We start from the raw sequence: 24,292 nt of genomic DNA, 5'->3' as shown, positions 1-24,292 counted from the left end.
GAAACTCTTTCACTCTGAAGAGAGAAAGAAACAAGTTAGCTTTAATTATTACCTTTGTAGCGGGAGTGTTAGGATGGCTCAAGCCTTTAATCCCAACATTTGGGAGGCAGAAGCAGGGCTATCTCTGTGAGTTCAAAGGCTAGCCTGGTCTACCTAGTGGGATCTAGGATGGCCCCACCTACGTAAAGAGACCCTACCCTGTCTTAAATACCGACCCCGAAAATATGTATTACTTTTGCTACTCCCTTAGGGTTTAACCATGGACAAATTATTCTGATTGCTTGTCACCTAAGAGTCTCAGTAGTATTTGAAAAAAGTTAGGATATTTGTGAATTGGCCTGAATGACATTGGGAAATATTAACAAGACTAGCCAGGGCTGGGCGTCATATGTGTGTGATTTCTTTTGTCATCATTCCCTTTGGTCACTGTCTGTTGGTCACTTGTGTCTCAGATGTTTCCCAGAGAACTAATTGTTCTTCAGCTCCTAGACCTGCTTTGGCTTCCTGAGGAGCTTAGACTGCAGGTTTCTAACACTGTATTGGGTCTAGATTTTGTGTTTCACAAAAGCTTTTAATGAAGAGTGTATGGTAGCTGAGGTTATGTTCAGCAGGTTTTGCTCTGTAACTTTTTTTTTCTTTTTTGAGAAACTGACATGTTTCTACTCATGTTCCAGGAGAACAGCAGTTACTTGCACGAAGCAAAGAAACAGTAAATTATTCAGCAGGTGCACCTGTGTATGTTTTTTTCTTTCAAGTTGAAAATATGGAATAGAAAACTCATTCCATCAAAACAGCGCTTTAAGTATTTTATATATGTCATGGTAAGGAAGGGCTTTGGTATCATATTTTAGTTATGGCTTAGTTGTATGTGCCCCTGCTTTGACCCTAACCTGGTGGACTGGAACTTTAATAGGGAGAAATATGACTGACAGTACAAAAAAATAATTAAGATTTGTTAGAATATGGCATTCACATTCTAGGGGTGACATTATATTTAAAGAAGAAAAACCAAGACCGTTCTAGCCAGTCTAGCCAGTGTTGGTGGCATATGCCTTTAATCCCAGCACTCAGGAGGCAGAGACAGGTGGATCTCTGAGTTTGAGGCCATCCTGGTATACAGAGCGAGTTCCAGGACAGGTCCAAAGCTACACAGAGAGACACCCTGTCTTGAAAACAAAACCAAACCAACCAACCAACCAAGCAAACAAACAAAAGCAGGTCTAGAGACAGTAATATGGGTTTTAGGTGTAGTGTGGTTGTTGTACATTGTATCTTTGAGTGTATTGTTAACTTTTCCTGAGTTTATAGCTTTCACAATTAGTAAAATGAGTGTAAGACTGATAAATGTTTATTTCTGGCCTCTGTTTTGGGGTGTGTGTGTGCCATATATAATAGCTTCTATTTTTAGTTCTTTTTGTATTCACTGTTGGATTCCCAGATCTCCAGAAAGAAATGCTCTATGGGGAGTATAAATGCAGTCATGATGCATGTATGCAAATGAAAACCATACATATGCATTAACCTATGATGAAGTCATATTTGTTCTAGATAGTAGGTAGTGCTTTCTATTGGTGAAATAACTAAAAGTTTTTTGTTTGTTTTCTGTTTTCCTGAGATTGGGGAATTATAAGATTGCTTTAACCTGGTTCTCTTATATCTCAGGCTGGCCTCTAAGTCATGACACACTCCTGCTTTAGTCTCCAAAGTGACGGAGATTGAAGTATGTACTGCTATCCAGCTTTACCAATTTTTGTAGTTTTCAGTAAGTTCTAAATACATGACTGCTCCTTCCCTTCTTCCCTCCCTCCTCCTCCTCCCTCCCTTTTTTGAAACCAGGCTTTCGGGTATCTCAGGCTGACCTTGAACTCGCTGGAAAGCCAAAGAGTATCTTGAATTTCTTTTTTTTTCTTTTGAGACTGGGTTTCTCAGTCCTGGACTTACTCTGTAGACCAGGCTGACCTCAAACTCACAGAGACCCCACTGCCTCAGCCTTCTGATTGCTGGGATTAGAGGCATGTGTCACCACTGCCTGACTGGTGATGGTGCTTTTAATTAAAAACAATGACAAAAAACCCCTAACCAACAAAAGTCCCAAATAACATATTTTCTTTCAGAAATGTATGATTATTGTTCAGCAAAGTTCAGAATTATATTTGACTGCCTTGTACTCTCTTCTCTCTCTTGTATCTCCCAGGTTGGTGCCCAAATTTCTACAGGTACTCAGAAATTGCCATCAGATGAAAAGCAAGTTAAAAATGATAAAAACACATAGCAGAACTAATATTTTACACAGAGTCTGTGCATGATTTTCTCAAGAAGTATGTATTGAATGTCTCATGCTGTAGGTACTGCACTGACTGATCAGCAAGGATGAAGGTGCTGTCTTCATGAAACGACATTCTGTTGAGTGGCAACCTCATAAATAGGATAGGTTGTGGTGAGTGCCTTAAAGGAATAAGATCATGTAGTAGCGAATGAATGGAATTGGGGTTCTTGTATGGATTGAAAGGTGGTGCAAGCTCTTTTTAGAGGTGATCTCAGATGGGATAAAGATAACTTTGTTTACTACTGTAGGAACATGTCCATAGATTTTATAGGTGGAGACTGGAGAATGAATGAGAGAAGAAATGGAGAGCTGGGCGGTGGTGGCACATGCCCTTAATACCAGCACTCAGACTCAGAGGCAGGTGGATCTCTGTGAGTTCGAGGCCAGCCTGGTCTACAAGAGCTAGTTACAGGACAGGCTCCAAAGCTACAGAGAAACCCTGTCTCGAAAAACCAAAAAAAAAAAAAAAAAAAAGTGGGGATGGAGATTTAGCTCTGGGGTCGAGCCCATTGAGTGCTTGCCTTAATTTTTCAAGGCCCTGAGTTCAATAATCTTCAGCACTGAGAAAAAAGAAATGATATGGGTGGTTGTAGTAGAATTCTCATCTGTATCTGTACATGTGTGTACATGTTCATGTGTCTATGGAGGCCTGAGGACAACCTTGAGTGTTGGCCCTCGGATGTCATTTTACTCAGGGTTCTCAAGAGAAACAGAACTTGTTGAATGGATCTGTTTAGTACAGAAAGGGGATGTATTAGAGTGATTTACAGGTGTGACCCTGCTAGTGCAGCTGTGAATGTCTCCCAATGGAAAGTCCAAGAACCAGACAGTTGTTCAGCCCATGAGGCTGAAGGTCTCAGCTCATACTGGTGTATGAAGGCATAAGTATACTGAATGTCTTCGTATACTCCAGAATCCAGCAGAAGTAGGCTCTTATGCCAGTGAAGGAATAAATTTGCCAGCAAGAATGAGGTCAAGCAGACAAAGAACAAACGTTCCGTTTTTCCATGACCTTATATAGGCTGCCACCAGGTGTGGCCTAAATTAAAATGGATCTTCCCACCTCAAAAGATCTGGATTAAAGGTAGGTCTTCACTGAAAACATCTTAATTTAAATAAAATCTCTCACAAATGTACCCACACACTTGGGTTTTAGTTACAGATGTAGTCAAGGTGGCAACCAAGAATAGCCATAACGTATGCTGTCCACCTTGGTTTTTCTGGGATTGGGGAGGAGATAGAGGTAGGAGACAGGGTCTGTTATTGGCCTATCATTCAGTAGGCTAGAAGAGTTTCAGGGATCCATCTCTCTCCCCTCCCCAGCACTGGTATTACTACAGAGTGTCCACATTATAGGCAGTTCTGTAATCTCTTAGTATAGTTCACAGACATTCTACCACCTGTACATGGGTGTTTGCTTTATTATTTATCTTAAATTTGTTTTGTTTTGAAACAGGGTCTTACTATGTAGACTTGGGTGGCCTGCCGCCGTGTCAGGCTGGCCTTGAACTTATAGAGTATTTTCTGTGCCTCCCTAGTGCTGGTATTAAAGGTTGTGGCACCATGGTCTTATTTTTAAAAATTTATCCATTTTTTTCAAGCAATATTTATTTTTGAACTAACTGGATTGCAGGTGGATGTTGCTGTGCCTACCTGTTATATATAACATAATCTATTTGTTTTTGCAAGGTGTGCATTATTCAGTATTTCATTTATTTATTTGTTTTTTTGTTTGTTTGTTTCAAGGCAGGGTTTTTCTGTAGCTTTGGAGCCTGGATTTTCTTAAAATTTAACCAGCACAGCCTATCATAAGTTCAAAACTAAAGCAGATATAGGAACTGGCTTACTGCTGTGAAACCAGACATAAGAGAGTCATCAAAATGTATAGCATTATTTCTCATTATTTTGGAAACTTTTATGTGTTAGTTTTTTAGGGTGTAATGCTATTAACTTTTACAAATGTACTCAGTTTTACTTTTGAATGTATCATTAGTAGATAAAAGCTATATCTCAAAATTGGGATCTGTAGAAGACCTTCAAAAGCCAAAATAGCTAAAAAGTGCTGCTCCAGAGTGAGCATCTTTAAAAATCTTTTTTTTTACATTTATTTATTTGTTTGTGTGCAGTGCATACACATGCAACATGGCAGACATGTAGAGGGGAAAACAACAGCAGCAATTCTTCTTCTATCATGTAGATTCTGAGGATTGAACTTTGGTCATCAGGGTGAGCAACAAGCACATTTACCTGCTGAGCCATCCTGTGGGCTCTGTCTTTTGGTTTCTTGTGATAAATGAGTCTGTGCTTCTTCATTTTTTTTCCCCTTAGTGTAGCTAGTGGGCAGGTGGGGACGGGGCTTGGAGCTCCTGGTCCTCTCTCCAACATGTTAGGCAAGTGTAGCACCACTGAACTGTTTCTGTTAAACTGCTGAGTTTAATAGAACTCAGCAAACACCGATTGAATGCCAACTCTGTGTTCTACCTAACCTTTAGAGTAGAAAATAAGTAAAGTTTATAGATGATTATAGAAATGAGAGGAAATAGTGGTTGAAGTTAACTTTGTGTTTTTGTTTGTTTGCTTTTCATAAGAGGTTAAAATTGTGATAACTCTTTAGAATTTGAAGTGGATAAGGCAAGTCTCTTGGACAAGGAAGCAGCTGAGCACAGACTTAAAGGGAGGGAGGAAGCATTCCAGGTGCCTAGATGCTATAGCAGTCAGTTCCTTCTGGAACCCCACTAGTCGGGAGGTGGTGGAGAGGGTGGGGGAAAAAAGTAGGAAACTCTGGGGACAGAGGTAGCAAGGTTCTTTGATTTCTATCTCTATTTTGAGAATTTCTATCATTTGGATGACATTTATTGCCATCTCTTGCTTTTTGTTGTGAAATTTTAAAGAATTAATGAATATTTGAAGTGAAGATATGTGAATCATTTACTTTGTTTAAACAGAATAAACCTTTTGTTTGTTTTGAGTACTGAGATTAAAGGTGTGTGCCATCAATGCCCGGCTCAAAATGAACTTTTGATAAATATGGTTAAGTTAGATTACTGATGTGATCCCAGGCTTTCTTTGAAAATTTTAGTGGTAAAATAATGTTTATAATATGTAAAAAAAAAATGCACTCTTTACATTTAAAGAGTAGATTGAGTTTACAAAAACTAAACCTAATACCTAATTCATTAATATAGAATAATGTTTATTAATAAAAGATTCATGTGTAAAATATTTAATTAGAGAACATAACACATTATGTATTTGGTGATGTTTTCTTTTTTGTTCATTTTTATTGAGCTCTACATTTTTTTCCTGCTCCCCTCCCTGCCTCTCCCCTTTATGATTTCTATGAAGTTACATTTCCTTTTAAAATTTTTTTATTTATTACTGTATATGTGTATATGATACCTGTGACTGTGCATATGAGCATATCACAGTGCACATGTAAAGGAAAAAGGATGACTTTGAAGAATAGAGTCTTCCACTATGTAATCCAGGGACAGAACTCAGGTCATTGGCTTTCAGCAAGTACCCTTACCCTGAGATGTCCCCCCAGCCCCAGCATACCACCCATCAGGCCCCACCAGCTCTGCCTTTTCTTTCATAGTTGGAACAAATCACATTTTAATTATAACACACCAGATAAGTATAGTCCATTGTATACAGGAAGATAAATGGCTTGAAACATTAGGATCTGACAGCACAGCAAGATGTTCATTGCTTCAGAGACACATGAGAAAGAAGACCAGCCCCAGAGCATTGTGCACTGTGCACTGTGCACTTTACATGTGCACTGTGATATGCTCATATGCACAGTCACAGGTATCATATACACATATACAGTAATAAATAAGAAAATTTTAAAAGGAAATGTAACTTCATAGATGGAAATGTAACAGCCATTGTGGCCATCATGACTGAGCAGAATGGCAAGCTCAGTGTATGTGGTTTAATTTACTGTTTTATTCAGATAGTTAAATTCTCATTTTTGTGTGTAATGTCTGTCCAGTAGTATTCTCTCTGACCTAGTTTTCAGTACTCTCCTGTCAGAGTCCCAATTCTTAGTTTTATTTCTTTAGAACATATTCTCTAATTTGTAGATTACATACTTTGATGGGTTTAAACCATATATGTAAAATACACATTTTATCTAAACAGCTTAAGGAACAGTTTTTCTCCCCAAACTAGACACTACATTCATTGAAGGAAAGGGAATTGTCTTTTGAGACAGGGTCTCCTATATGGCCCTAACTTGCCTGGAACTACATAGATGAGACTATCCTTGAACTCATAGATGACCTGCCTTCCTCAGTCCCCAAGTTCTGGGCTTAAAGTGGAGTAAACCACCATTCCCTGTGTTGATCCTATATACCCAAGACCATCACCATGCTCTTTAATTAATTTTCTGGCTTTTTAATTCCAATCTCTTTTACCGGCTCAACCCTCCCCTTCCCGCTCTCCCCCCTCAGGGATTTTCTGTAGCCCTGGCTGTTCTGGAACTTGCTATGTATGTAGACCATGCTGGCCTGTAAACAGAGATCCGCTTGTCTCTTCCTCACAAGTGCTGGGATTAAAGGAGTGTATTGCCATGTCTGGCTTTTTTTTAAATAGTAAATCTTTTTATGTATGTATATATGTATATATGTTTGTTTCTTTGGGATAGGCTTTCTCTGATGTAGTTCCAGCATTTCTGGAACTCAGTCTGTAGACCAGGCTAGCCTCAAGCTCCGAAATCTGCTGGAACTAAAGGCATGATCCTGTACTCTGTTGGTTTTTGCCTTTTCTTAAGGAAGGTTTTGAGATTCACCACTTGAGTGAGGTTGACTAGCTTGAGGTAGGTATACTTAGAGAACTGAACTGTTTCTTCTCTTACCCCTAAAAGAGGAAAAACTGGAGGAAAGAAAGTTGTGGACTTTTGCTTAGATGATTTCTAAAGTGATTTGAATTTTAACTTTAAAAATAGCAACATTTTAGCTTCAATGCACATATATGGTTTTAAAACATTTACAGCTGTCTTTTGAGATAATAAATATTTTTATTTTCAGCTGAAGAACTTTAGATAGAGTTAAGAACTTGCTAAGATGAGACATGGTGGTGGAACTGCAGGTCTTAAGTCAGTAGGGCTTGAGTCATCAAGTCAGAAACCTTCCTTTTGGGGAATTCCTTGTTTTTATATTGCTTTCCAAGGACTCGTGTTTTTGTTTCTCATGGGCATGGTCTTTATCCAGCAAGAGAGAAAGGTTGATGACACTTTGGGAGTGTCATCATATTTGATTATGTTGCTTCTTGGTGGTTGGCTCTTTTAGCCTTTTTTTGGTTGGGAGGAACTTGATTTTTGTGTACTAGCTTTTTACAGTGCACTTTAAAAATCACATACCTTACAGGTCAGTGATTTTTGACAAATGTATACATCCATGTAATGAACTGCTAGGCAGGAGTAAAATGGTTCATCATCCTGGAACATTTCTTTGTAGTCCTTTATCCTCAGTCACCTCCGTCCTAGACAACCACTGGTCTGATGCTTTATGCTTAGTTGTCTTTGTTTGGTAATTCATGTGCTCAGTGTCTGGTGTTCATTCATCACATATTTTCCTTCTGGTGTTTTATTAACAATTGCAAATGCTGTAGAAAACAAGTGGGTTGTGCATTGAACACCCAGAGTCTCTAATTAATTTGCTGTGTTTGTTTTTTTCTTCAAATTTCTAGTCATCTGTCTATTCCTCTGCCAGTCAAGCCTTTTAATCACCTCTTTTGCAAAAAAAAAATATTAGATTTACTCATTTTATTTTATGTGTGTTTTCCCTATATATATGTATATGCATCGGGTGTGTGCTTCTGACCTTGAAGGAACTGGAATCATTGTGAGCAGCCAGCATGAACAGCCAGCCAGCCAGCGTGAGTGTTGGGAATTGAACCCCATCTTCCTGTAAAAGCAACAGTGCTCTTAACCACTGAGTCATCTCTCCAGCCCCTTTTAGTAATTTATTTATTTATAGATAGAATCTTCCTGTGTAGTTCCTGCCTCCACCTCCATGAGTGTTGGGATTAAAGGCATATATCTCTACACCCTGCTAATATTTCTTTTAAATTAAGTTGGCAGGACTTGGATCAGTCTAGAGTTTCTGCTTAGCACATACAAGGCCCTGAGTTTAATCCCCAGCACCACAGTAAACAGAAAGAAAACAAATTATAGGCATCTGTGCTATGTATTCTCCATACTACAGTTTCTAACTGGGGGTGGTGTACATGACTGTGATACCAGCGTTGAGAAATGCAAGTTTGTAGCTAGTTTTGGGCTGCAGAGCAGAACTTTGAAAACAAACAACTCCCCACACAAATAAAAAGAACACAAGTCCATTTCATTAACCACAGTTGAATACTTGTTTATATTTATTTGCCTTTAAACTTTACTTTCAGTGAAGCACCTCATTTTTGGTTTTATTTTTAAAGCTTTGTCTCTTCGCTACACTGAGCAGTAAGTGATAGTAGGTCACAGAGTGCCTGTTATTCCAGAAGGGAAACAAAGGCGTGGTTTTTTTCACAAATCTCCTTGGTGTTTAGCTCAGTCTGCCTGGAATATGCAGTGTGAATAAAGGAGAGATTTCACAAGGGATTTGCCCCAATCTGAATTACTCTAAGTGAATAGTAGTTTCAAGTGCTTAGGCTGATCTCATCCATTCTAGAAGTTCCTCTAGAGAGAGTCACACGTCTGCTTCCCTCAGCAGAGGTTCTGAGGTTCTACTATGTTGCTACACATCAGCATCTCACTTTATTTATGTTCTGTCTAAAATTGACCATGAATAAAACTGTGAACATCCATATGCAAGCTTTTTATTCCCCCTTTAAGACAGGGTTTCTCTTTAGCTTTGGAGCCTGCCCTCGAACTCATTTGGTAGACCAGGCTGGCCTCGAACTCAAGATCTACCTGTTTCTGCCTCCCTAGTGCTGGGATTAAAGGTGTGCACCGCCACCACCCAGTTTATGCAAACTTTTGTACGCGTGTTTCATGGAGTTGTTGGATGATAGGTTAGATGTCTGTATAACTATTAGGAACCTCAGAGTGTGTAGTGTTTATGCTGCTTCTTGGTAGTTGACTCTTTTTACTTTAGCCTTTTATTGGTTATATAGTGGGAGCTTACTGCAGTTTTCATTTATGTTTTTCTGGTAGAGATACTGAGCACTTTCTAGGTATTTTTTTTTAAATTATGTATACAATATTCTTTCTGTGCGTATGCCTGAAGGCCAGAAGAGGGCACCAGACCTCATTACAGATGGTTGTGAAACACCATGTGGTTGCTGGGAATTGAACTCAGGACCTTTGGAAGAGCAGGTAATGCTCTTAACCGCTGAGCCATCTCTCCAGCCCCCTTTCCAGTATTTTTATTGCTTTTTTTTTTTTTTTTTGGCAGAAACGTTTGTCCTAACTCTGTAGACCAGGCTGGCCTTGAACTCACAGATCCCCCTGCCTCTACCTCCTGAGTGCTGGTGGCATGTGCCACCACCACCCAATTGAGTTGTTAAAGTTTTTCATGCATTCTGTGTGTGTGCGCGCTATACATTTATAATGTTCTCTCTTCTTTCTCAGTTCTTCACTGGTATCTCTGAAGAACAAAAGGTTTTGATTTAAGTGTTGTCTAGTTCATCAGTTAACAAACAAACAGCACCTTTATTTTATTTTATTTTATTTTATTTTTTTTGCCTTAATTGCCTGCCTTTTTTCTTGTGGAAGTTTTTATGGCATAGCTGTTAGGATAAATTTTGTGTTTGAATACAGATATTAAGACTCTTTTCTCCCATATTGTTCTCTGGTTGTTTTACACTGTTTATTGGAAAGATTATTCATTCCCTGTTGTCATTCTTGATAAAAATCATATGATGGTATTTATAAGTGTTTCTAGGTTTGCTGCTCTTTTTTTTTTTTTTTTTTTCTGGGGCTGGAACCAGGGCTTGGACATGCTAGACAACCACTGAACCACAGGTCAAGTTACCCATCATCCTCTAGTGCTGCTGTAAGCCATTGAGAGTGTCGGTCAGTTGTTTGCTGTTTGTTTCTGCTCTTTGGTGTTTTAGTTTTCTTCCCTTCTCTTGCCTCTTTTCCATTGATTACAATGTACTTTAACTCCATTGTTGGTTGATTTTAACTTTTTTTGATTTTTATTGAGCTTTACATTTTTCTCTGCCTCCCTGCCTCTCCCTTCTTCCTGGTTGATTTTAATTTTGTCTTTGTTTCTTTTCCATTTTCATTCACTTTGGGCTTATCCTATACCTTTTTAAACTTTATCACATTCTGTCTTTCTTCAACGAAAAATGGACTCTTACTTCCTGTATAATATAAGTAATTTCTGCTGCTTCAGAGGTTGAGGCATGAGGATCACAAGTTTGAGGATAGGCCCTGCAATTTAGGAGATACGGTGTGAAATTTAAAAAAATAAAAAAGAGCGGGACATATCATGGTAGAGGCCAGCCCATCACTTTTAAGGCCCTCTTCTACCAAAGCTGCCAAAGTGAAGAAATACTAGAAGTGTGCCTGAACCTTGTGCTAGCATCTGCCTCTCACTATGACTTGGGGAGAGTTTCTCTGTGAGGTAACAAGAATAATCTTTGTGTGTTCTGAGGGAAATGTTAACAGTTCTTGTTAGTTCATCCTACTTTTATACATTGACAAGATGGTGGTGATTTTATTCGGTAAGCTCTGGTTTTTGTTTGTTTTTTGTTTTGTTTTTTGAGACAGGGCTTCTCAATCTCACAAAGATCCTCTTGTCTCTGCCTACCGAGTACTGGGATTAAAGGCCTGTGCCACCACTGCTCTGCAGAGATGTGTTATTTTTATTTCTTTTTTCGGATTTCCTTGCCTGGGGTCAAAAGATGGCTGGGTTCTGTATCTATCTTTAATTTGTGAGCCTGCCTCCTACTGAAGGGTGGAGCTTGGTGGTAGAGTAGAAGAGGAGTGGAGAGCTTCACATCTAGTGGATGCCCTCCTCTTGTTAAACTTACGTGCAGTTTTAGCTCTTTTGCGATTATGTAGGTCTTTATCTAGTCTTTCAAATGGTGAAAAGTTCCTTATGAGGGGTGTAGAGATGGCTTACTGGTTAAGAGCCATGCTCTTCTGAGAACCTGGTTCAATTCCCAGCACCACATGACAGCTCACAACTCCATTTCCAGGGGATCTGACCCTCACACACATCCTATATGCAGACAAAACACCAATACCCGTGAAATAAAAATAAATACTTGAAAAAGAAAAGAAAGTTACTTTATGAAACCATCCCAATTCCCCTTTCTCTGCAGTAACCATCATTCTAGATAAGTAGCTGTTTGAAGTTGAATCCCACCTTTGAAGAATGTCACTTGTCAGGTGTTTTCTTTTTCATTCTTTGAGGTAACTTGTGGGTTTGCATATACTTCGCCATTAAACATATGGTTCTTTCAGGAAACTTTTATCTACAGAAAATAGGCAGTTGAGTTTTCCCTTTCCTTTCATTTTGATTCCCCCCCCCCCCCCCAGCATTTAGATAAAATCCAGCATGTCCTCAAGGGCTTGGCAATAGTTCCTACTTGCTAAAAGGAATTTTCCTTATCTTTGGCAAAAGAGGCCTGTGGCTCTTCCATTAACATGTGACTGTGGTGCCTATTAGCTAGTTCCTCTGTTCATACTCCTAACCTATCCCAGGCAGAGGCGCCTTTCATCCCAGGTACCCTAATCCCTTATAAACCTGGAAAAATTTCCCCTGTTGCCTCTCTCTGCTTTCCAGAGAGACAGCCTGGGCAGTTTGGAATAATTCTTTTCTCTTTCACACACTAAACAGCTGTTTTTGGTTTCACTGTGTCCATTTCACTCATTTTTGAGACACTTTGATTTCATTCTGTAGCCCAGGCTGACCTTGAATTTGTGGCAGTCCTCTGACTACAGCCTCCTAAATTATGGGGTTACAAGCTGGGATTACATGGCTCCCTTTTTTTTTCCCCTATGGAATGCTTTTTCTGGTCTACCCTCACTTTAAGGATTAGACAAGCTTCTACGGCTGTTTCAATGCCTGTGTCTGCCTTAACACCTGCTTACTAACTTTGAATTACCTACTTGTAAGCCTCCTGTGTGCTAGGCTAGAATAGAGTAAGGACAGTTCTGTCTTATATTTGTATCTATAATAAACACACAGAGCATTCCAGCATGTTTAAGGTATTCAGACAGTGTTTGTTACAAAGTCACCTAAATAATGAAACTGTATTTATTGTCTTAGTGCTCTAGAAGTGAGGTTCAAGACCAAGCAGTTGGCTGTTTCTGCTGAGACCTCTCTTTGGTTTCCAGTTAGCAACCTTCTTGCTATGTCTTCACATGGTCTTTTGTTTGTATGTTTGCACCCCACCCCTGAATTTCCTCTTTTTTTAAAAAATATTTATTTATTTATTATGTATACAATATTCTGTCTGTGTGTATGCCTGCAGGCCAGAAGAGGGCACCAGACCCCATTACAGATGGTTGTGAGCCACCATGTGGTTGCTGGGAATTGAACTCAGGACCTTTGGAAGAGCAGGCAATGCTCTTAACCTCTGAGCCATCTCTCCAGCCCCTGAATTTCCTCTTAAAAGGACACTTAGTTAGACCTGGGAGGGAGTGTGTGGGGCTTGTCTCTTAAAGGTACAGGACAGATTATTACAATCACCTTTCCGTGGTAGCCACATGGCCATCAGTGTTGTTGACTGAACAGGAAAGGAGCTAGCATTTACCAGGTTTCTCCTCGCACTTGCTCTCTTGTCCACTTGAGGGCGTTGGGCAAGGGATTGTTGTTTAACTCCTGGATGGGAGAGGATGGAAATAGTTGGCTTTCTTCTGGAAGAAAGATTTGCTTATGGAAGTCTGATATTACTGGGGATTAGAATCCAACACTGCATTACTTGTGTGGTTGTCACATTATTCCAGCTTTACTCTGCAGAACTTTCACATGGGTTAAAAAAAGTTTTGTTTTTTTTAAAGTCCTGTAGTCTGTGCTAGCTTTGAACTCAGTATGTAGGCAATGATAGTTTTGAACTTCTGACCCTCCTAACTCCAAGCACAAGGATTCAAGGAGTTTGAAACTGGGGTTTTGTGCATGTAGGGGAAGCATACTGCGACTAAGATAGGGCCTCTTGCCCCAAGGATCAGTCTTTTCTTTTTTCCTTTTTTAAGAGTACAAGTAATGTCATGTGTGTGGGTACATGCATAGATCAGAAGAGGGTTCTCCCAGATCCTCTGGTTGTGAGACACCCATCCATGTATGGGTGCTGAGAATTGAATTTGAGTCACAGAGCATCTCTCCAGTCCCTACTCAGTCATATTCTAAGGTATTTTTGTCCATTTTGTTGGAGACAAATCAGTGTGGATACTAGACTCGACAGCTCTTTTTACTTAACCTCAGTTCTGAGCCTAGGAAGTTTGAATCTGGATATTTGCATGAGCAGTGGAAGCGGTTCAGCATCATGCATTTGTATCACACTGCTGTGTAGCATCAGTGTGATAACTCTTCTCCTACGGTAAGTAGCTTTTTGTTTGTTCTGTGACATGGTCTCTCTGTGTAGCCTAGGCTGGCTTTGGACTCATTCTTTTAGCTGCAGCCTCCAGAGTTCAAAAAGTCGTATTTTCTTTGTTTTCCTTTCTTCCTTTTCCCTTTCCTTCTTCCCTTCCCTTTTTTCCTTTCTTCCTTTTTCTTTTCTTTTTTCTGAGACAGTCTGTTTAAACTCAGATTTGCCTGCCTCTTCCTCCTGAGTGTTGGGGCTAAAGACTTGCACTACTGTACTATAGCAGCACCAGTTTAGGAAGTAGCTTTTAAAAGTCTCTGTGAAGTTTTTAAAATCTAGGATCAGCAAGATGTCTCAGTGGGTAAAGAGGCACTTGCTGCCAAGCCTGAGGACCTTTGAATCCAGCATGATGGAAGGAAAGAGCTGACTTCTGCGAATTGTCCTTTGACCTACGCATACACTCACACACGCACGCACACACTAGATTTTAATAAAAATTTAAGTAAAAATTGCTAAGAAAAACTACAATGAATGCTTTCTTGTGTCATGGGTGAGTAATGAAAAGTTAGACTTTTCTATTTTGTTCTTATTCTAAAAAAAATTTGTCTTGTTGCCAAGGGTAACTGCACTGGACGATATAGTAATGAGATTTCCTAGGGAATCATCATTAAATAATGGATGCTCTCTCTCCTCTGTGTCCTTCCCCATTCTCTTTTCATTTCTCTGTTTCTCCATAACTGATTCCCATAGGCTCTAGAAAGCCTCTTTTAATTATGCTGAGAATGATGTTACATTCATGTGTGTATGTATATGATTTGTATGTGTAGGTAGGGTACATGCACCATGATGTATGTGTAGAGGTCAGAAAACAACTTTGGAGTCAGTTTTCTGAGGATCAAGTTTGAAGCCAGAGTTGAAATAAGTGCCCTCATAACCGAATCATCTTACCACCCCTTTCCTTTGTTTTTTGTTAATATTTTATTTTTATGTACATTGATATTATTGCCGTGGGTGTCAGATACCCGGAAACTGGAGTTACAGACAAATGTGAACTGCCATGTGGGTACTGGGAATTGAACCCGGGTCCTCTGGAAGAGCAATCTTAGCTCCTGAGCCATCTCTCCAATGCCCCTCCCCCCGTATTTTTTAATTTCTTTAGACAAGGTTTCTCTGTAGCCCTGGCTGTCCTAGAACTCACTCTCTTGACCAGGTTACTATCTAACTCATAGATTTTGCCTGCCTCTTACTGTCTGTCTCTCTGTCTTTCTCCATCTCTCTCTCTTTGCCTGTCTATCCCTACCTACCTACCAAGATAGGGTTTTACTGTATAGCTCAGGCTGTTCTGGAACTCACTATATAGTAGTCTAGGCTGACCTGGAACTCCCAGAGATCCATCTGCCTCTGCCTTTGCCTTCTGACTGCTGGGATTAAAGACCTGCACCATTACACCCAGCTCACCCCTTCCCTGTTTATTATTGAAGTTCTTTAGAAGTGACTTAGGGGTTAAGGCAAGTGAGGAGGTGTGGCATCTTTTTTCATTGTTATAGTTCCATTTAATAGGAATTGGAACATTCTGCCTGTTTCCTCTTAGAAACCCTGTTAGACATTCAGAAAGTAAGTGGATTGGTTTTTAGAAGAATTTATTGTTGATTCTTTTTTTGTAAAACATGATTTGAAATATCAACTGCAGTTTTTTTTTTCTTTTTATTAGCTGGAGGGACGCTATTTTGACTATAGAAGCCCACTTTTTTATATTTATTATATATACAATATCCTGTCTACATGTACACCTGCAGGCCAGAAGAGGGCACCAGACCTCATTACAGATGGTTGTGAGCTACCATGTGGTTGCTGGGAGTTGAACTCAGGACCTTTGGAGCCATCTCTCCAGCCCCCCACTTTTATTTCTAGCATCCTGGTACTGGAAGTGGGCAAAGAGATTATTAGTCACTCTTGCATGCTAACCCGTTCAGTAGAGAACTTTTCCCTGGGTGTCTTGGCTTTCCTCCTTGCTTCCACCTTTCATTCCCTTCGTTATTAGTTAGAGCTCCCTAAATGATGTTAGGAAACGTGATCCTTAATTCTTTGATAATGATTCCTCCTACAGAAGAAACAAAATCAGAAAAACTCCAGCGGTTAAGGTTCCTGCCTCTCTGCATTGTTAGACCTTGAATGGCCTGCCTGTTTTCTTACCCTTGCTTCAGTCTCTCTTGGGCTTCATGGCTCCATGACGTTGGTACCAGAGTCCCTGTTTGCTGGATCTTTTGTGTTCCTCCGGAGTGTAATTTTGTGCATTTTGACTCATTAAAGTCAGATTCTGTTTGATAGTAAATTTAGAGCTTCTTAGGGTATAGGATTATTTTTCTCTTTGAGACAGAGTTTCTTTGTGTAGTACTGAGCTATCCTGGAACTCACTGGGCAGGCCAGGCTGGCATCCAACTCAGAGATCTACCTGACTCTGCCTCCTGAGGCACCACTGCCAGCTTTTTTTTTAAAAAACATTATCTTGCTTTTTTCTCAACCCATATCTCTAGCACATGGTTGTTTTGTAATTATCTGAATAACTGAGCACAGAAACATTTTCATCTTAACTGTGGCTTACTGTAATTTTGCTTCACACTGCAATATTCACCCAGTAGTTTTCACATCTGACAAAGGAGCATTCACTACTTCAATGGGCTTGTTCTATTTGAAGAGTTCTGTTTAAGCAGATCATGGTGGTATACATTTGTCATCCAAGGTAGGATTGGGAGTTTGAGGCTACATACTGAGACCCTGTCATAAACAAAATACTGTGTGTGAACCATACTAAGTGTACTTATGTATATTTTGAGATCTTTATAGTCATTTAGCAGAATGACAATGCTATTTATTTACATATTGATAGTTTGCTTAGCATACCTGAAGCCTGAATTCAATTCCCATTACTAATACACACACACACACAAACAGCAACAACAAAAACAGACACGCGAGCTGACTTAAGATCCTGTTTAGCAATGTAGTTTCTCTTACTTGTAGACGGTTATAGGCATGTAAAGTGAGCCATCTTTCTGTGTTTTCTAAAAGCATTAAGATGGGCATGGTGGTTTACACCTGTAATTCCAGCGTTCAGAAAACAATAACAATATTAATAATGAATATATAAAATAACAATTACTTTAAGTTTGCTTCTGTTACTTCAAAATAAAGAAGCCTTCAGCTTGCTGCCTGCCAGCTAACCAAAGCTTGTATTTCAGTTTTAGGAACTGGAAAGTAAAATTAAAAAAAAAAAAACAAAAAACAAAAACAACAAAAAAAACCTCCACTGTGGTTTGTAAATTTAAAGCTTTGGACATTGGCAGGCAGTTATTTGAAGGGTATGGAGATCGTTATTTTCTCAACTTTCTTTTTCCTCCGTGTTAGGAACTGAAGCCAGGCAGGACCTTGAGATAGGTAAGCTCTTCCACAGAGTGAAATCTCCAAGCCTTACTTTTTTCAGAAGTTTTTTTTTTTTTTCTTTTTGTTTTGTTTTGGTTTTTTGGTTGGTTGGTTTGTTTTTGGTCTTATAGACAGTGTTTCTCTGTGTATCCTGGCTGTCCTGGAACTCTATAGACAAGGTTGGTTTTGAATTCAGAGACCTCCCTCTGCCTCCCGAGTGCTGGGATTAAAGACGTGCACCACCACTGTCCGACCTATTTTTCAGTTCTTTTTTTTTTTAAGATTTATTTATTTACTTATATATATAATACATAATTATATATTTACATATTTATATATTTATTTATTATGTATACAACATACCCGCACACCAGGAGAGGATGCCATATTTTTAAGTTCTTATTGACCTTTTTTTGACTAACACAATAGTAATAGTTATACTTTTAATGATATCAGGTTGTGTGAAATGGATTTTAATGATTACTCTTTAATATTAACATATCTAAAAATATTAATTTAGAAACTGTGTGCTCATACTAGTAATGAGATTACAGCCTGTATATTGTTGTACAACAGTTTCCTCTGAGATTGAAGCATTCCATCCTGCTGGGAAGCTCCTTAGGCAGGAAGGTAAACAACTCAATATATATATTCAGGCAGTTCCTGAAACTGACTAGATCCACTAGGCCCCTCCCTGCCAGAGTAAACAAGAGCTCAGAGTTCTTAGATAACTAGAATGTCAAGGAAGACTTAGAGGAGAAAAGCTGTGAAGAAGATGTGACCAGACCAGCCGCCTAGAAAAGGTTTCGACTAGAGTTTCTTGGAAAGGACACTCCCCAGCCTGTTGAGCTGCCTGTCGGCTGGACAGTGTGCTCCAGGTTCCCAGCTTTTGTAGGCTGTCTGTCACCCATGCTGGGATAAGCTTTGGTTGTAGAAGGAACGGTGGGTCACTTCCCGCCGCCCACCTGCCTAGCTTTACACCCGAAATAATTACACGGAAACTGTATTCTTTAGTGAAGAGCTGCAGGCAGCCCTGCTTTTTGTCCCGCCCGGCTCCTGCACGGCTAGCTTAGCCCCGGAAATAACAACACACAAATTGTATTCATTTAAACACTGCCTGGCCCATTATCTGTAGAGAGTTAGTTACTGGCTAACTCTCACATCTTGATTAACCCATTTCTGATAATCTGTGTAGCACCACGAGGTGGTGGCTTACCAGGAAAGATTCAGCATGTCTGACCTAGTGGCTGGCTCCATGGTGTCTGCCTCATTGCCCTCTTCCCAGCATTCTGTTCTGTTTACTCCGCCTACCTAATTTTCTGCCCTATCAGAGGGCCAAGGCAGTCTCTTTATTAACCAATGAAAATAACACATAGATAGAAGTCCCATCTACATAATTTGGTGACGCAGCTGTCTTTGAATCATTTCTGCTCCTGCAAGTAACTCCTCATATTCCTGTTAGAAACCCCAATAAAACCCATTGATTCACTAAGTTGGACTTTGGTAGTGTTCATAATTTGTTTTTTGTGGGATCCCTATCTGGAGTGAGTAGGTGTGTGTGTTGTGTTCTCCAGGAAAAGTTTTGTCACACAGCGGTTGTGTATCCTGGGATCACATTTAATTCCCTATTAAGTTTTTGTGTAGTAGCATAGTTTATATAGTTGACTTAGGTCATATAGGCTCCATGTGTCCCCTTTTTTTTTTTTTTTTTTTTTTTTTTGTACAACGTGTCTCTGTGTGGTCCGGGCTGTCCTGGAACTCACTCTTTGACCAGGCTGTCCTTGAACTATAGATTCACCTGCCTCTGGGATTAAAGGTTTTTGGCACCACCACCCCACTTTATGTGTCTCTTATTAATTTTGGTAGTTTGATAGTAGTTGTTTTACCCATGTTTGTGGGTAGTTTGTTATTGTATGTCTGGCTAGCTGTTGTTTGTATATAAAGGACAGTCGGTGATTTGGTTTTGACCATGGTAAACATACATACAGTGGCCTGTTTTGTTTCTAGTTGTTTTCATCCGTCAGTTTCCTGCAAATAAGAAAGTTTCCTGATTTTTTTCATTTTCTGCTCATCCTCATTTGAAAGATATGGCTTTTAGTTCCAGAATAATATTGTATAGCAGTGAGTACTCATTCTTTTCCTGACTTTGATTAGAATGCACAGGCATTTCAACATTAATCACTGTTTGCTCCCTCCTTCCCTCCAATCTTCCTTATTTTCTTTCTTTCAGATTATGATGGACATTCAAAATGGACCTGTGAGCAGGATCTGGCCAGTCCTCAGATTTACTGTGTAAACTTGAAGTTTGAGATCTTAAAGAAAATGGAAAGCGATCTTGACTAGACTTTCTAAAGACTTGGTTATTTTCATTAGAATATTTGCTATTTATTATAAAGTAGCATGTGCTGGCTGTGTGTGGTGGCATGCAACTTTAATCCGAGCACTCAGGAGGTAGAAGCAGAATGATCTCTGTGTGTTTGACGCCAGCCTGGTCTATAGAAAGTTTCAGGACAGTCAGAGCTATATAGGAAGACTATGTCTCAAGAAACAAAACAAAAAGCTATAGCAAAAAAGGTGTTGTGTGGTTTGGCTTAAGGGCTTAATACTTTGATAGAAAAGAAACTCACTTTAATCCCTGGAGTTCTCTTTTATGCTTACTCCTTATGTTTTATGATATGATGGGCCCCAACTATAAGATAAATATCTTCCTTAGACCCAGAACCCCAAGACTGAATATAGCACAATGGTGAATATTTAAGAAGTCACGTACATTGCTACCTAATCTTGACTGATAAAACTTTTCTCATACTGGAAATACACTCTCTTGCTGTCTCTTGCTGTCTTAGTGATGGGCGTCACCATGCTATTAATTATTCACGTCAGAAATTCAGCTACTTTTTTTTTTGTTTTGTTTTTCGAGAAAGGGATTCTCTGTAGCTTTGGAACCTGTCCTGGAACTAGCTCTTGTAGACCAGGCTGGCCTCGAACTCACAAAGATCCGTCTGCCTCTGCCTTCCGAGGGGATTAAAGACATGTGCCACCACCATCTGACTTCAGCTGCTATTTTTATACCTTTCCTTTTCTCATTAATGCAGAAAGAGGTCATTTGAGTACTACTATGTGTCAATCAACTCTCCTTTTTGTTATTTTGTTTTTGGTTTTTTAAGTAGGAGTTTATTGAGAAAAGGGTAAACGGGAGGAAAGAGGCAAAGATAAATACAGAGAAACAGTAAGAAGAGGCAAGGAACAACCTGTCTCTTCAGAAGAGCAGTGGGAAAGAGACCCTTTTTTGATTTTTGAGACAGGGTTTCTTTGTGTAACAGGTCTGGCCATCCTGAAACTCACATTTTAGACCAGCTGGCACAAACTCACAGATCGGCCTGCCTCTGCCTTCTGAGTTCTGGGATTAAAGGCGTGCGCTACTCTGCCTGGCTCTCAACTCTTTCCTTTTTATCTTTCTCTTTTCTTTTTTTCCAGGTTTATTGAGTACACTACAAGAAGCTGCTAGCTTGACAGTAGTGAAAGTGTGGTCTGCTATTTGAAAACAATTTTTAACATTTTTTTAATGTATGTGGGTGTTTTGCCTGTATTTGTGTCTGTACCATGTGTTTCAGTGCATTTGAAGACCAGAAGATGGTTTTGGCTACTCCTGGAACTGGACATAAAATTAGCTGCCATATGGGTACTAGGAATTGAGATTAGGTCCTCTGACAGAGCAGTCAGTCTCTTAACCACTGAGCCATCTCTCCCTGTTTTTGTTTTTTGTAGCCCAGACTGGTCTCAAACTTATAATTTCCCTATCTCTCTCTGGGTACTAGAATTATAAAGTATGCCTCCATACCTAGTCTAGCTTGCTTTGTTCTGTTCCTTCTTCTTCCCCAAAAGATGTGTGTCTCATGTTGTCCAAGCTAACTCTGAACTTGTGATAGCCTGCCTTAACCTCTCCACTGTCAGTTGCTCATCTTAATCATATGTAACCATTTGACAGTAAGTACATTTTCATTGTTGTACAGTCCTTTTCCCTCTCTGGAAAATTTTCATCTCAAGCTAGAACTCTGCTAATTAAACACAAACTCCCATTCTTCCCTTCCCCTGCCTGTCACATTATCATTCTCCTATCTCTATGTGAATTTGACTGGTCTAAGTTCTTTCTGTAAATGGAATCAGTGTTTGTCCTTGTGTTTTGATTGAGCATTGGGCCTTTAAGGTTTGACAATATTTTAGCATGTGTCATGATTTCCCATTTAAGGCTTGCTGCTATTCCATTGTGTGTATGTGTCAACATGTTGTGTATCTGGTCATCTGCTAGATGCTTGAGCCATTTTTACCAGAAGTGAAATTACTACATTATGTGGTTCCATGTTGATACTTGAGCAAACATCGTACCATTTTCCACAGCTGCCATTCTGCAGTCCCACCAGCAGTGAACAAATGTTCCAGTTTCTCCACATCCTTGCTTTCATTTGTTATTCTGGGTTTATGGAATTGCTATCCCAAAGGCATTCCCTTTGCAATGTCATTGAGCATGTTCTCCTGTGTTTACTGGTTTTGAAGAGATGACTTTCAAGATGATTGTCCATTTTACCATCAGATTTTGTTGTATTGTAGTTCTTATGTGTCCTAGAAATCAGTCCCTTGTCAGATAAGATTTGGAACATTTCCTAGCACATTGCATGAGTTGTTGTTGTTTTACTTTATTGATAACTTGTGTTGTGCCTTATATAGGTTTTGTTAGGGAAATACCTGTATGGAAATTTGGGGGTGGGAGAGGCAGAGAAGACAGAGCTGTCAGACTGAGGTGGAAATCTGATTCTGAGTGAAGGACATTGGGCAGGGATTCCAAAGTCTAAGGCAGTTGCAATAAGGTAGCCAGGGTGCTATGGAAGAAACTCTGTTTCCTATATACTACCTTTGCCATTCTCAGTTATTCAGCAGGGCACTCAGTGAGGAATAGTCTGTGGTTTGTGGCTGGGAGGCTGCTCATTTGTTCCTGGCAGCTCAGACCCAAAATGTAGACACTGAAACTACATTACTTGCAATACTGTTTGACCTATAGGTTAAATGTGTTTCTGGTTAGCTCTTATATCTTAAATTAACCCATTTCTATTAATCTGTGTATTGTCACATGGCTGTGGCTTACCGGCACGGTTTCATAGTGTCTGTCTCCATCTCCAACAGCAGCTACATGGCTTCTCTTTGACTCTGCCTACTCTTTCGCTATATCTCTTCCCACCTGGCTATATTCTGTTAAGCCATTGGCCAAAAGCATCTTTTTAAAATTTATTTATATCTACTTTATCTTTTATCATAACTAAGGAAAAGTATAATTATAACCATTCTTCAACTCCAAAGATTCCAGAAGTATACAATATTACCTAAGTAAACAAGAAGTACAATGTAAGCAACTTTCAGAACTCTAGAATTGACAGAGACATGTCACTGCCTGGACAGTCACCCAAAGTTATTCTGTAATGTTTGATCATCCATCTTCAGCCTACAAGTCCATAGTTTCTGTCAGACCTTTCCATGAAGCAGGAAATTTGAAGATTTGTTCTGCCTTGTAATGGCAAAGTCTATTAGTTGCTTTCTTCTATATTCTGCAGAATGTCTGTCAGACTTTTTCATGAAACAGGAACCCCAAAGGACAGTCTCGCCTTTAGGCAAGTTCAGCAGTCCTTTCTCTGTGGGTCCTACATATCTAGTTCACACAACATCAAACAATCCAGGCAAAAGCAGTTTCTTGACCAAATGGCTAATAAAGTCCATGAGAAGAATTCTTTGATGTCCATCATCCTCTTGAAGTAGGTTGATGCTGCCAAGAGTAGATGTGTCTCATTGTCATAAAAAGTCCTAACATCTTAAAACAATTTAAATGCCATAATCCATAGATGTTTGAAAGGTTTGAAGGTTATCTATCTAACTGAATATATCACTGTATATCTAGAAAACCTAACTACCATGACTGCAAACTTGACTATTATAAATGACTATTAACCTGTATTTCTTAATTATACATTACTTTTTTAAATGAGCGGCACAAACACAATACTAAAAGCAAAAATATGCATATAACAAAGTTGACCTAAAATTTGTATCAGTAGACCAAGATCCATACCAATGCAAAGTATTTATCTCTTTAGGTTATCCCTCTTTAAATGTAAATAAACGTTTATAAACAATATTTGGGAATTTAGGCGTAGTTCTCTCCTACTGCCTGCTTTTTGTTGGGCGAAGTAATTTTGGAGGTTCATGGAGACCTTTCAGGGGGTCTCCCTGAAAGTCTGGAAGGAGTCCACTGGAAACAGAAACAGAACCTCTTTTCCAAAGCAACAAATTCTTAGACCCAAATTGTGAAATCAAAATACCTTTAAAATATATATTTTGGTTAAACAGCAGATACAATGAAATGTCTCTCTATACACAGACAAAAAATTTTAAAAAAACACAATAATGTACATAATCCAGACTCTATATATTCCATCTTTATGTGACTTATTTCTTTTCCTTTTACTCTATGACTGTTGTATTCTGTCTCTTTAAAGACTTTACCTTTTTTTTTTTTAAAAAAAAGCCATTTCTTTTTTAGCTGTCTATATTCTTTTATCTGATTTGTCTTTATTGTGTATCTAATTATTTTCTGACCATAAGAACCTTTTTTTTTTAAATGCTAAGCGGGCATGGCTAGGACCAACTCTGCACACTTCCTGTTGGCTTCACCCAGTCCATCATAGCGGGGGCATGTTCACTGTCTCTCAGAGCCATTCCCTCTGCCCCAGATCCAGGGTCGGGTCACAGAGGGCCTGTGTTGCCATCATGCAAGTTGTAGCACTCTGCTCAGAAACTCCACGTAAATGCTCTGTAGCCAGACCTCCCGAAAGAGTCAGCCTTTTGTGCTGGCAAACCAGGAAGCCGCTTTTTTTTTTTTAAAGGCTGTGTAGTAGTTTTTACTGTTAAAGCTGAGTCAGAAAGCCCTTAAAGGAGCCACATCTCTGCTTTCTGCTAGCAAACAGAACAAAAAGCTGTGTTAAGCTCTGGGTTTTTTTGTTTGTTTGTTTGTTTGTA

The 24,292-nt window shown here is 39.4% G+C and overlaps 1 protein-coding gene across 15 annotated transcripts in view; it reads left to right on the top strand.

The window, feature by feature from the left end:
• Rnf111 (ring finger protein 111) overlaps positions 1-24,292 on the top strand; it is a 78,132-nt gene that overhangs the window by 1,620 nt on the left and 52,220 nt on the right. For 2 of the 15 annotated variants that reach the window (XM_085689293.2, XM_087905356.1), the window contains exons 2-3: positions 2,346-2,437; positions 8,165-8,212. The exons of 10 other annotated variants lie outside the window; for them this stretch is intronic. The gene's annotated coding sequence lies outside the window, so the exon portion shown is untranslated. The remainder of the gene's footprint in view (positions 1-2,345; positions 2,438-8,164; positions 8,213-24,292) is intronic. 3 more of the 15 variants (XM_085689294.2, XM_085689295.2, XM_085689296.2) reach the window with 2 other exon arrangements.

This window comes from Myodes glareolus, chromosome 4, assembly GCF_982192425.1.
Source record: "Myodes glareolus chromosome 4, mMyoGla1.1, whole genome shotgun sequence".
NCBI lineage: Eukaryota > Metazoa > Chordata > Mammalia > Rodentia > Cricetidae > Myodes > Myodes glareolus.
This window is presented reverse-complemented; position numbering and strand designations above follow the sequence as displayed.